General features: G+C 38.5%; 1 non-coding gene across 1 annotated transcript; it reads left to right on the top strand.

Annotated features, from left to right (window-relative positions):
* Positions 1 to 250: 250 nt before the first annotated feature.
* On the top strand, positions 251 to 357 carry LOC114411022. Its single transcript, XR_003666409.1, has one exon. It is a non-coding gene; the product is annotated as a small nucleolar RNA R71 (small nucleolar RNA).
* Positions 358 to 10,421: the final 10,064 nt, after the last annotated feature.

Here is a 10,421-nt window from a genome sequence, read left to right as displayed (position 1 = left end):
AAGATTTCCTTCAAGCTTTTTATTTTCAGTAGATGAAGATGAATCTGTGGCCACCTCATGGACTCCTCTAAGAACAATAGCATCATTTCTTGCACTGAATTTATGGGAGTTGGAAGTCATCTTCTCAATCAAATTCCTAGCCTCAGCAGGGGTCATATCACTAAGAGCTCCACCACTGGCAGCATCAATCATACTCCTTTCCTTGTTGCTAAGTCCCTCATAGAAATATTGAAGAAGAAGTTGCTCAGAAATCTGGTGGTGAGGGCAGCTTGCACACAATTTCTTGAATCTTTCCCAATACTCATACAAGCTTTCTCCACCAAGTTGCCTGATGCCTGAAATGTCTTTTCTGATGGCAATGGTCCTAGATGCAGGGAAAAATTTCTCCAAAAACACCCTCTTAAGGTCATCCCAACTGAAAATAGACCTAGGAGCAAGGTAGTATAGTCAATCTTTTGCCTCTCCCTCCAAAGAATGAGGAAAAACCTTTAGAAAGATATGATCTTCTTGGACATCAGGGGGCTTCATGGTGAAACAAACAATATGGAACTCCTTAAGATGCCTATAAGGATCTTCTCCTGAAAGACCATGAAACTTGGGCAGCAAATGTATTAGTCCAGTCTTGAGAACATATGGAACACTCTCATCAGGATATTGAATGCACAAGCTTTCATAAGTGAAACTCCCTAAGAGTCCTCTCACGAGGTGGAGGTTGAGCCATGTTCTCAGAATAAAAATTAGTAGTGGAATGCTCAAAATCAGAATATTCAAAATCACTAGCAACAAAATACTCAGAATGCTCAAAATGTACAGAATAATCAGGATGCACACTATGCCTAACTAATCTATGAAAGGTTCTATCTATTTCAGGATCAAAGGGTTGTAAATCGCCTAAATTGCCCCTAGTCATGCACTATATGCAGCAAATAATGTGTTTCTCAACAAGCACCTAACAAGGGGGTAAAACTACAACTATACTCAAATGATATCAAAATGAGCTGAGATTTTGTGAAGAACATCCTAAAATCATGAAAAGATACCACACAAATTTTCAGACAAAAATTCAAAGTCTAACTATGAAAACTACCTAAGAAAAGTTTAGAAAAATTGGACAATAATACTTAAAAAATAAAAAAAATATAGTAAACGACTGATTTTTGGAGTTTGGGAGTCCCCAACCAGCTTAAACAAGTTTCCACAATATGGGAAATTTTTTTCTACCCCAAATGCATATATAATAATAGTTATTCTGATACCCAGAGCAAAAGTTATGGCCGTTTGAAGTTTTGCTAAACACAAGTTCTCAAATTTTTTTGAATCTCTCAAATCCAGCCACACCAAGTGTTCTTGGTATTTTTCACACAAAATATGAATCAAAAGAACCTACCACACAAAAATTCTGCCAAAAATAACAACCCTAACCATCAAAACAAAAATCGCCAATTAAATTGTAAACAGTCGTCGCTAATGTAATGTTGTGTGAACAGTAACACAGAATCAGTCTCTAATTTCGTCGATAAGCACTATTCACAGAAAAACATAAAACTAAAACAGGGGAAACGCTGAACAAGGGGTACTACTAAATTGAAAAACAGGACATCAAATAAAACAGAATAACACACTAACACAACATACTAATACCACACTAACACGACACAAACACACTAAACAAAAGAAGTAAACGTAAAACAACTAAACATAAAACACGAATCACTAGCTATTATGAACCTTTGGACCACTGCTCCCCGGCAACGGCGCTAAATTTGATCGAGGCCGTACCTGAATCAAATAAACATTAAAATGCAGTAACTAGGAAGTGATCCTAGGTCGTTTCCCAACAAGCAATGATACACCAAATGTTCATAACAAATAGTAGGAAAATAGTAACGAATGGGGGGGGGGTTGTTTGCTTTTGTAAATTAAACAACAAACATATATGAATTAGAAAATATCAGAATTAAAACATGTTGCTTTCCCTTGATTCACAAGCAAGTATCTTATCCTAGGTTACGAGAGTTTATCCTTATTCAGTTCAACCACTTAATCCAACCCTAAATTAAATTACTAAGCAAAATTTAACATAAGGCATTCATTATGTCATTAAGCATGAACGTAACTTAAGCGCAGAGACAATTAATGAAGCACTAAGAAAGCAAGAATTAATAGCAACAAATTCAGAGTAATTAGTGAAGAGGAAAAACTGAACAGAATTTAACAGTAATAATAGAACCTCAAAGAGAATTGTGCTTGATCCTCAAGAGAAAACAGCGTTGAGGACTTAGTCTTCCATTAATCAATAGAGAACGAAATTATAGATTGAAGAACAAAATTTTATTGCTAAAACGAAAAGTAAAAACTGGAATTGCAAAACGAAAAAGTGTCTAAAAGAAGAAAAGCCTAAAACTAAAAACGAAAGAAGAGAGAGAGGAGAAGAGAGAAGAGAGAAGAACCTAAACTAGAACCTTGGTGCTGTTATATAGTTCTCAGCCCCAAAGCTTACAAATCTGTTTTAAGTTCAAGCCCATAAATAAAATAAAATCTAGACAAGATAAGATAAGATTTGATAAAATAAAAAATCTAGATGAAATAAAATCTAGATAAGATAAGATAAGATCTAGATGAAATAATATCTAGATTAGATAAAATCTAGATAAGATAAGATTTGATAAAATTATTTGCTCTCTTCAAGTCCAAGCCCAATTCCGGATTCAAGCCCAATTGCTTATAATTCTCCTAAAATTAAATTAAAAACACAAAATTAGTCCAATAGGCCCAAATGATAAAACTACATAATTAATTTGACAATTAAGGCTAATCAGTAATTAAAATGGTGACAAAAAGTGTTAAGAAATAGGAGAAAATGATGATACATCAGGGACTGAGTTCAGGACTACTCAAACCAATAACTTGTTGTTTTAAAATAACAATTTAAGAGATTGTATGTTACATAACGCATTTTTTTCGTAATAAATAAATGATAAGACTAACATAGATCATACCATCATACATTAACAACGGTCCTCTAAAGATTAAAGAGACTCGTGTCATAGTTCACGATTTTTATAAAGACAAAAAACATTAAAAAGAAAATCACTCTACAGAAGAAAAGAAAAAGGTTATTCAAATATATAAAATGTTAAGACATTCACAGAGAAACAATGGAATTCTATCATTTATCTTCCCATACAATTCTTTATCCCACTTCTATTTTGAGGTAGATAGCATTATGCTAATTTAAGTAAAAGATATATATTTACACCTATTTTTTAGGCGATATCTTTTCATAATTCATTTTCTCTATTTTTTAATCACATTCTAAAATCCTTTTTTGCAATTTGACATTTTTTCCTCACTAATCCAGTTTTCCAATAAGTGTATGTTTGGATTAAAGTTTACAAACATAAGTTTCAAACAAAGTCCAGGGCTAACACTAACCACCTCATAAGTGGTGCTTGGTGCTCCACTAATTTTAGCCATCAGATTAATTTGAACTACAAATTATTATCATACACCCTCCACACTATATTTTTTCTTCTTCACTACTATAATCCTCCTCCATTCAATGCTCACCACCTCCAACCTCCACGCCGTACATCCTTCGCCACATCTTCCTCACCTTTCTCCCCACTACAATCACCATGTGATCCCTTGCATCATTTTTAGACCTGAAAACTAATAAACAACACAATAGAAAAGAAAAAAGACACACCCACTCACCCATTAACCTTTTTGAAAACAAAACAACACCTCATGATCCTTTTGAGAATCCCCAAGAATCTATGTAACAACACTACAACAAAGTGCCTAAACACTGTCGACCAATCCCTCTATTTGGCCATCTCCTATAGTGCCTGAGCAACGACATTGGGCGACTATTTGAGTCGGTGTCGACAATGCAGTTTTTTCCTACTGCATGCGATGACAGTGGGGTGGTTCATGGGGTGGAATGGAACCGTGGTGTTGCTTGAAGTGAATTGCCTCGGTTATGACCTACTCGCGAATCGTATTGTAATGTTGTGTTTTAGTAATTGGTTGTTCAAGTGATTTAATTAAATTGTAAGACTAATTAAATTTATATTTGAGTGCCTATAATTAATTAATGATTGATGTGATGGTGTTTTGCTTATATTTGTATGTATTTAGTGAGTTTTTGGTGAGTTTGGTCCTAGAGAAAAATGGACTTGTGATGGTTAGTGAAAGGAATGTGTGTTTAGGAGATACTTAGGTGTAGGAAGGAAAAACCTTTCCAACCATATATCTCCCTAAAACCCTGATTTGTGTTGAAACTCTCTCTTGACACACTTCTTTTCACAATTTTCTATTTTACAAGAAACCACCATTAGAGAACTTTGAACTTTGGTATTGTGTAAAAAAAAAAAGGTTTTTTCTCCTCCCTTCAGTGGTTGTTGACTGGCCCTAAGAGAGATAATCTCTCTTTCTTCCTCTCTTTGAGTTCATTTTTGTTTTCCCCAAACCAACCATGAACTTCCATGAAAAATCTTGATTTTAAGGGGTTTTGATTTTGTTTTTGGTTGGCTTTGGGATTGAGTTGATGCTAGTTTAGTGTGGTTGTTGTGGGATTGAAGGAAATTTCCTCACTTGGACCTAAAGCTTACTCCTTTTTCCTTTCTTCTTCAAAGAGTCATCACCTTGGGTTTGATAGGTAAGGGAAGCTTTATCCTTTTCTATGCTTAGGTTTCTGTGAATTGGTTTCAAGGTTTCTAGAAAATGAACCATATGTTGTTATAAAATGGAAGTTTAAACATTTGAGGTTTTGAGTTCTAAAATTTGGGTTGGTATTTATTTGATGAATATTGATTAAAAGTTCCTATTTGTGAAGTTTTTTGATGTTGTTTATGTATTTGGAATTGATGGGAAAGAGTTTGAGTTTGTTTTGGGATGATTTGGAAGCCATAAGAGACAACTCTACAAAAAAATTGAAATTCTACCTAATTCGTGTCCAATGACTATTTTTACGTTCAGTGACCATTTTCACGTTCGATGATCACTTTTGCATCCAGCGTCTAGTGACCATTTCGTGTCTAGCGTCTAGTGACCATTTTGAGTCCAGTGATAAGTTTTTGAGTCTAGTAACCATTTTGAGTCCGATGATTAATTTTGAGTCCAGTGACCATTTTTAGTCCAATGATTAGTTTGAGTCTAGTAACCATTTTGAGTCTGATGATTAATTTTGAGTCCAATGATCAATTTTTGAGTCTAGTAATCATTTTGAGTCTGATGATCAGTTTTAAGTCCAATGATCAGTTTTTGAGTCCAATAATCATTTTAAGTTCGATGATCAGTTTTGAGTGCATTTTTAGTCCAGTGATTAGTTTTGAGTCTAGTGACCATTTTGAGTCCAATGACCATTTTGAGTCAAATGATTAGTTTTGAGTCCAATGATCAATTCTGAGTCCAATAACCATTTTGAGTCCGATGATTAGTTTTGATTCTAGTGATCATTTTTGAAGTGGATGTGATTAATGCTTGTTTTCCTTGCAAAAATTAACTATTTTGAAATTTTAATGAATTCATGATGATATGAGATGCGGTTGAGATTATGTTATTTTATTATTAGAGTTGAATTTTTGTTGAAATCATGAGATTCACATTCATATGAGTTTTTGATGAGTTGTTTGCAAGAATTCAAGGTTTTGGAATGTTTTGCTATGTTTATTGAACTATTGTGGGTTCATGAGTGTGATGAACGTATTGAATGATGAGTCTATGATGTTATAACCTCTTATGATGTTGAGATTGGTGAATGAATTTGTGATGATGTACGATATTGATTTGAAGGATCATAACATGCATGCATTAATGAATGATATTGCATGTGAGTAGGCTCATAAGTTGGGGGGTGCTAAGAAGGCCCTCAACCTAGTACTGGAGGTTGTCGTGGTGACTAATGCTGAATAGGCCTATAGAATGGATGGGTAGGTGAATCCCTAGATAGGTTAAGGTCTTTGCAAACCTTACAAAGGTAAGCCACTACCTACGCTCATCCATTTTCGATAAAACCACACTTCTTCTGCAAGATTAATTTAAGTCTCCTCAAATGGTTAGATCATAGAGTACAACTATGGTAAGGGATGTACTTAGGTTAATCACTCAAAAGGTGAAATCTTCCAGGAGTAAAGAGACAACATGACATAACATGATAGTTAGACATGTGCATTGATAATTGTGACTTGAGAATGATGTGTGTCATACCCTAATTTCGTCCGGGGACCTTTGCTTGATGACATGCGACCTTTCTTTGGTCCTTGTGAGGTGCTTGGTACCCATCATTAGGCAATTTGTGAAATTCCAGGACATGCCGGAAAACCAAAAAAATATTGATGCACAATCCGTAAGTTTCCGTGACACACCGGAAATCCAATGGAAGCATCGTTGCATAATTAAGTGAGGTTCCGTAACATTCCGTAAGTCAAAAAGGGAATGATTATGTAATCCACAAGGTTCCGTAACATTACGGAAAGAAAACAAGTATCGTTACGAAATTCGTAAGTTTCCGTAACTTTACGAAAAAAGAATCACAAAAAAAAAATAGCAGAGGGGGTGTACTTAGTAAAAATGGGGGTGCAAATAGCACCCAGGCCCACTTGGGCCCTCTAGAATATTCCTCCAGAAGGAGGAAGCAACCTGGCTCGCCTGGGCGAGCTGGGCGGCAACCACCTCCCCTATTTTGCTATAAATAGGGGAGGAAGTGAAGAAGAAAAGGGTTCAGCCCCTTTGGCACTTCTCTCTCTTTCGAATTTGCTTGGAAAAATCGTTTCCGTGAAGAAAATCTAAGCCGAGGCGCTTCCGAAACGTTTCCGTAACGTTTTCCGTGAAGAATTTCGCAAAGGTTTCAACCGTTCTTCGACGTTCTTCATTCGTTCTTCATCGTTCTTCGATCTTCAACGGGTAAGTACCTCGAACCAAGCTTTTCGATTCATTCTATGTACCCGTAGTGGTCCACATTGTGTTTCGTGCATTTTTATTCTCGTTTTGTTTACTTTTTATACCCCCTGTTGACATGCTTAAGCCATTTTACTTAAGTCATTTCTCGCTTAACTTAAAAATAAAATCAATTTCCACCGAACGTTTGAATTGTATTATCCATTAACTTCGGTTAAAATGAATTCCGACCGTTCGGTCGTGCCGTAACCACGTTGGAAATCAAAAAGAGGTAAAAAATAATATAATAATAATAAAAAAAAAACATCTTTTAGTAAAATAAAGCGGAAAATCAATCGGACGTTTTCTCTTTGGGATTTCTCATTCTTAATCGAATTGATTAAAAACTAAAGTGAAACTAAGGCTAAAATCAACTCGCCTAGTCAAGCTCGTCCACAAAAATAGGCTTTTGAAGTTTGTCATTTCATTTTCTCACTAAGTAAAATGGATCATTTTTAAGGTCCAACGCCTTAAAAAGATCACCTCTTAAAGTAAAAAAGAATCACTTGATAAAAAAGAACTACGTAGGTCTGATTTTCTCATCCCAAATTGAGGAATACGTAGGAGCAAAGGGAAACACCCTTGTCGACCACAAAAAAGAAAAAATATAAAAAGGGTATAAAGGACATAGAGACATAAAAAGGGAACATAAAAAATCAAAGTCATGTTTGCACATTCGATTAAAGGCTGCCGTCCCTTGGGGCGGACGTGTGGGGTGCTAATACCTTCCCCGTGCGTAAATACAACTCCCGAACCTTTCACTTAAAAGTTCGTAGATCGCGTCTTTTCCGGTTTTTCCGACGTTTTCCTCAAATAAACGTTGGTGGCGACTCCGCGCGTATTCCTTTCGTGGAACACGCATCCCGCGAGTCTCGCGTCGCCCTCCCGCCGAAGGGTAGGTTGCGACAGTTGGCGACTCCACTGGGGATTGTTTTTAGAGAGTTAGGCCATTTAATCTTGTGCAAATGCTTTACCATGACTTACTCCTTTGTTGGTTTTCCTACATTATGTTCTTGTGTATATAAACTCTTTGTTGCTTCTAGTGCGTTTTAAAATGTATGCATGAGGTAAATATTTATTCATTTGATGCACACAAACACCAACACTATTTGCACACACTGTGAGTGAAAAAGGGCCCTATACCCGGGTTCGTGGGAACATAAGGAGTGGAGGTGAATCTGTGATCATGCTAGGTCTCCGACTTGCTTGATTACAGTGAACCCTCATCTAGAGCTTTTCTCTTTGAAAACCTATTGTTGCTAGTAGTCCCTACTGCTACAATATGTTCTTCAAAGGGGATGATACCTCTAGAAACCATCAAGAGAGATATAACTACCTTGGGGATTATTGCTAAAAGCCTAGTTAGTTCTCTCCCTTATAGGTCCCTTAAATAGGGGCACGAAGCAAACACGCTGCGTGCCATTTTTCACGCTGCCATGCATGAGTATCATATACCCTTTTGCTTATGTTCGGTAAATATTGTCATACTGTGCACATTCCCGCATTGTGTCTTTTGCATAGGCATTGCATATGGGTTCTGTCTTGATCCCTACTGTAAACAAACCAACGGAGGGTCCGTGTCGCCTTCTTAAAAACGTGCGTTGGGGCATTTCGCTACCCCTAGACGTCGTATCTAAGAAGGGGACAAATTCCCCGGACCCCCGCATTCCTAGATTGCATCTGTGTCATATGCATTCCATCATGCATGCATCCATCCCACCCATGAGATATCGGAGTTTTGATTTGCACCAGCTTTTGTCTCACTTTAGTAAGCATGGGAACAAATCAAACCGGCAAGAGGTTCTACCAAGTCAAGGTCAAAAGCCTAGATACCACCAGCATCAAGGAATTAGGGCGGTTGATGGAACCCCTCCAAATGCGAGCCTTCCGCAAGACTTACGGAAAGATCTTAGAGTTGACCATAGCAGAGGTGTCCATAGAAGCCATTGCATCACTTACCCAATACTACGACCAGCCTTTGAGGTGCTTCACATTCGGAGACTTCCAATTAGTACCAACCATTGAAGAATTTGAGGAAATTCTAGGATGTCCTCTCGGGGGAAGAAAACCATATCTTTCCTCCGGGTGTCTCCCCTCTTTGAGCAGAATTGCAACTGTGGTCAAGGATTCAGCAAGAGGTTTGGACCGCATAAAACAGACTCGGAACGGCATAGCGGGCCTACCACGGAAGTACCTAGAAGACAAGGCAAGGGGTATGGCCAATCAAGGAGACTGGGTCCCGTTTATGGATGTGTTAGCTTTGCTAATTTTCGGGGTTGTCCTTTTTCCAAATGTGGATGGTTTGGTAGACCTAGCAGCAATCGACGCTTTCCTTGCCTACCACCATAGCAAGGAAAGTCCGGTGGTAGCTGTCTTGGCAGATCTGTTTGACACATTTGACCGAAGGTGCGAAAAGAGTAGCGCACGGATCATCTGTTGCTTACCCGCCCTCTGTGTTTGGTTGGTTTCGCACTTGTTCCAACAAGACACAAGACATCCGTGTCCGCTCCTGAGCCATCGCTCGTGTACTGAAAAGAGGAGAATAGATTGGGACCAGCTCTTGGCCGGGATAGGAGGTAGAACAATCAGTTGGTTCCCCCGATGGAAGGAAGGAAAAGAAGGAGTCCTTTTCTCATGTAGAGGATACCCAAACATTCCGCTGGTAGGAACGAGGGGTTGTATTAACTACAATCCCACGCTCGCTATAAGACAACTAGGGTACCCCATGAGGGGAGCGCCGACGGAAGAAAGCATGTCTCCTTTCCTTGTGAGGGATCTCGGTGCACAAAGTTCCAAGACTATACAAAGAATCCATAAGGCATGGGAAACCCCGTTAAGGAAAGATCAAGAGCTTAGAGGTATTCGTAATGGCATCATTGGTGGGTACCACGAATGGCTGAAAGCTCATATACGAGGTTTAGATTGGCTCGCCAAGTTAAAAGTCGTCAGCGAAGAGAGTTTTGAAGCACCGGAAGAGGACGAAGAAGTCCAAGCTCTCAAAAGCGAGTTAGGAAAAGCAAAACTTGCCAAGGAGAAGTTCAAGTTGGCCGCTACACACGTTCGGAAGGAGTGTGCCGGGTTACGGGAAGAGAATGCAATTACCGCAAGAGCCCTTGAACAAGAGACCAAGAGGGCTCGCAAGGAAGAGTATGGCCGGAACAAATTTCGCGGAGCTCTATGGGGTAGCAATAGTGAACTCAAGTTGCGAAGGGAAGAAAGAGACCAGTCGCGAGCACATAGCATGGTTCTGAAAGAGGAGTTAATTGCTTGTTCAAGGTCCAAAAGAAGCTTGTCTCAGCGTTTATGCGAGACGGAGACCAACATGCTAGCTATCATCGCCAAGTACCAAGAAGAGTTAGGTCTAGCCACGGCCCACGAGCATAGAATCGCGGATGAGTATGCTCAAGTATATGCGGAAAAAGAGGCTAGAGGAAGGGTGATCGACTCTTTACACCAAGAGGCAACCATGTGGATGGATC

Source organism: Glycine soja, chromosome 4 (genome assembly GCF_004193775.1).
Source record: "Glycine soja cultivar W05 chromosome 4, ASM419377v2, whole genome shotgun sequence".
Taxonomy (NCBI): Eukaryota; Viridiplantae; Streptophyta; class Magnoliopsida; order Fabales; family Fabaceae; genus Glycine; species Glycine soja.
The sequence above is the reverse complement of the archived record's forward strand: the minus strand, read 5'-3'. Positions and strand labels throughout refer to the sequence as shown.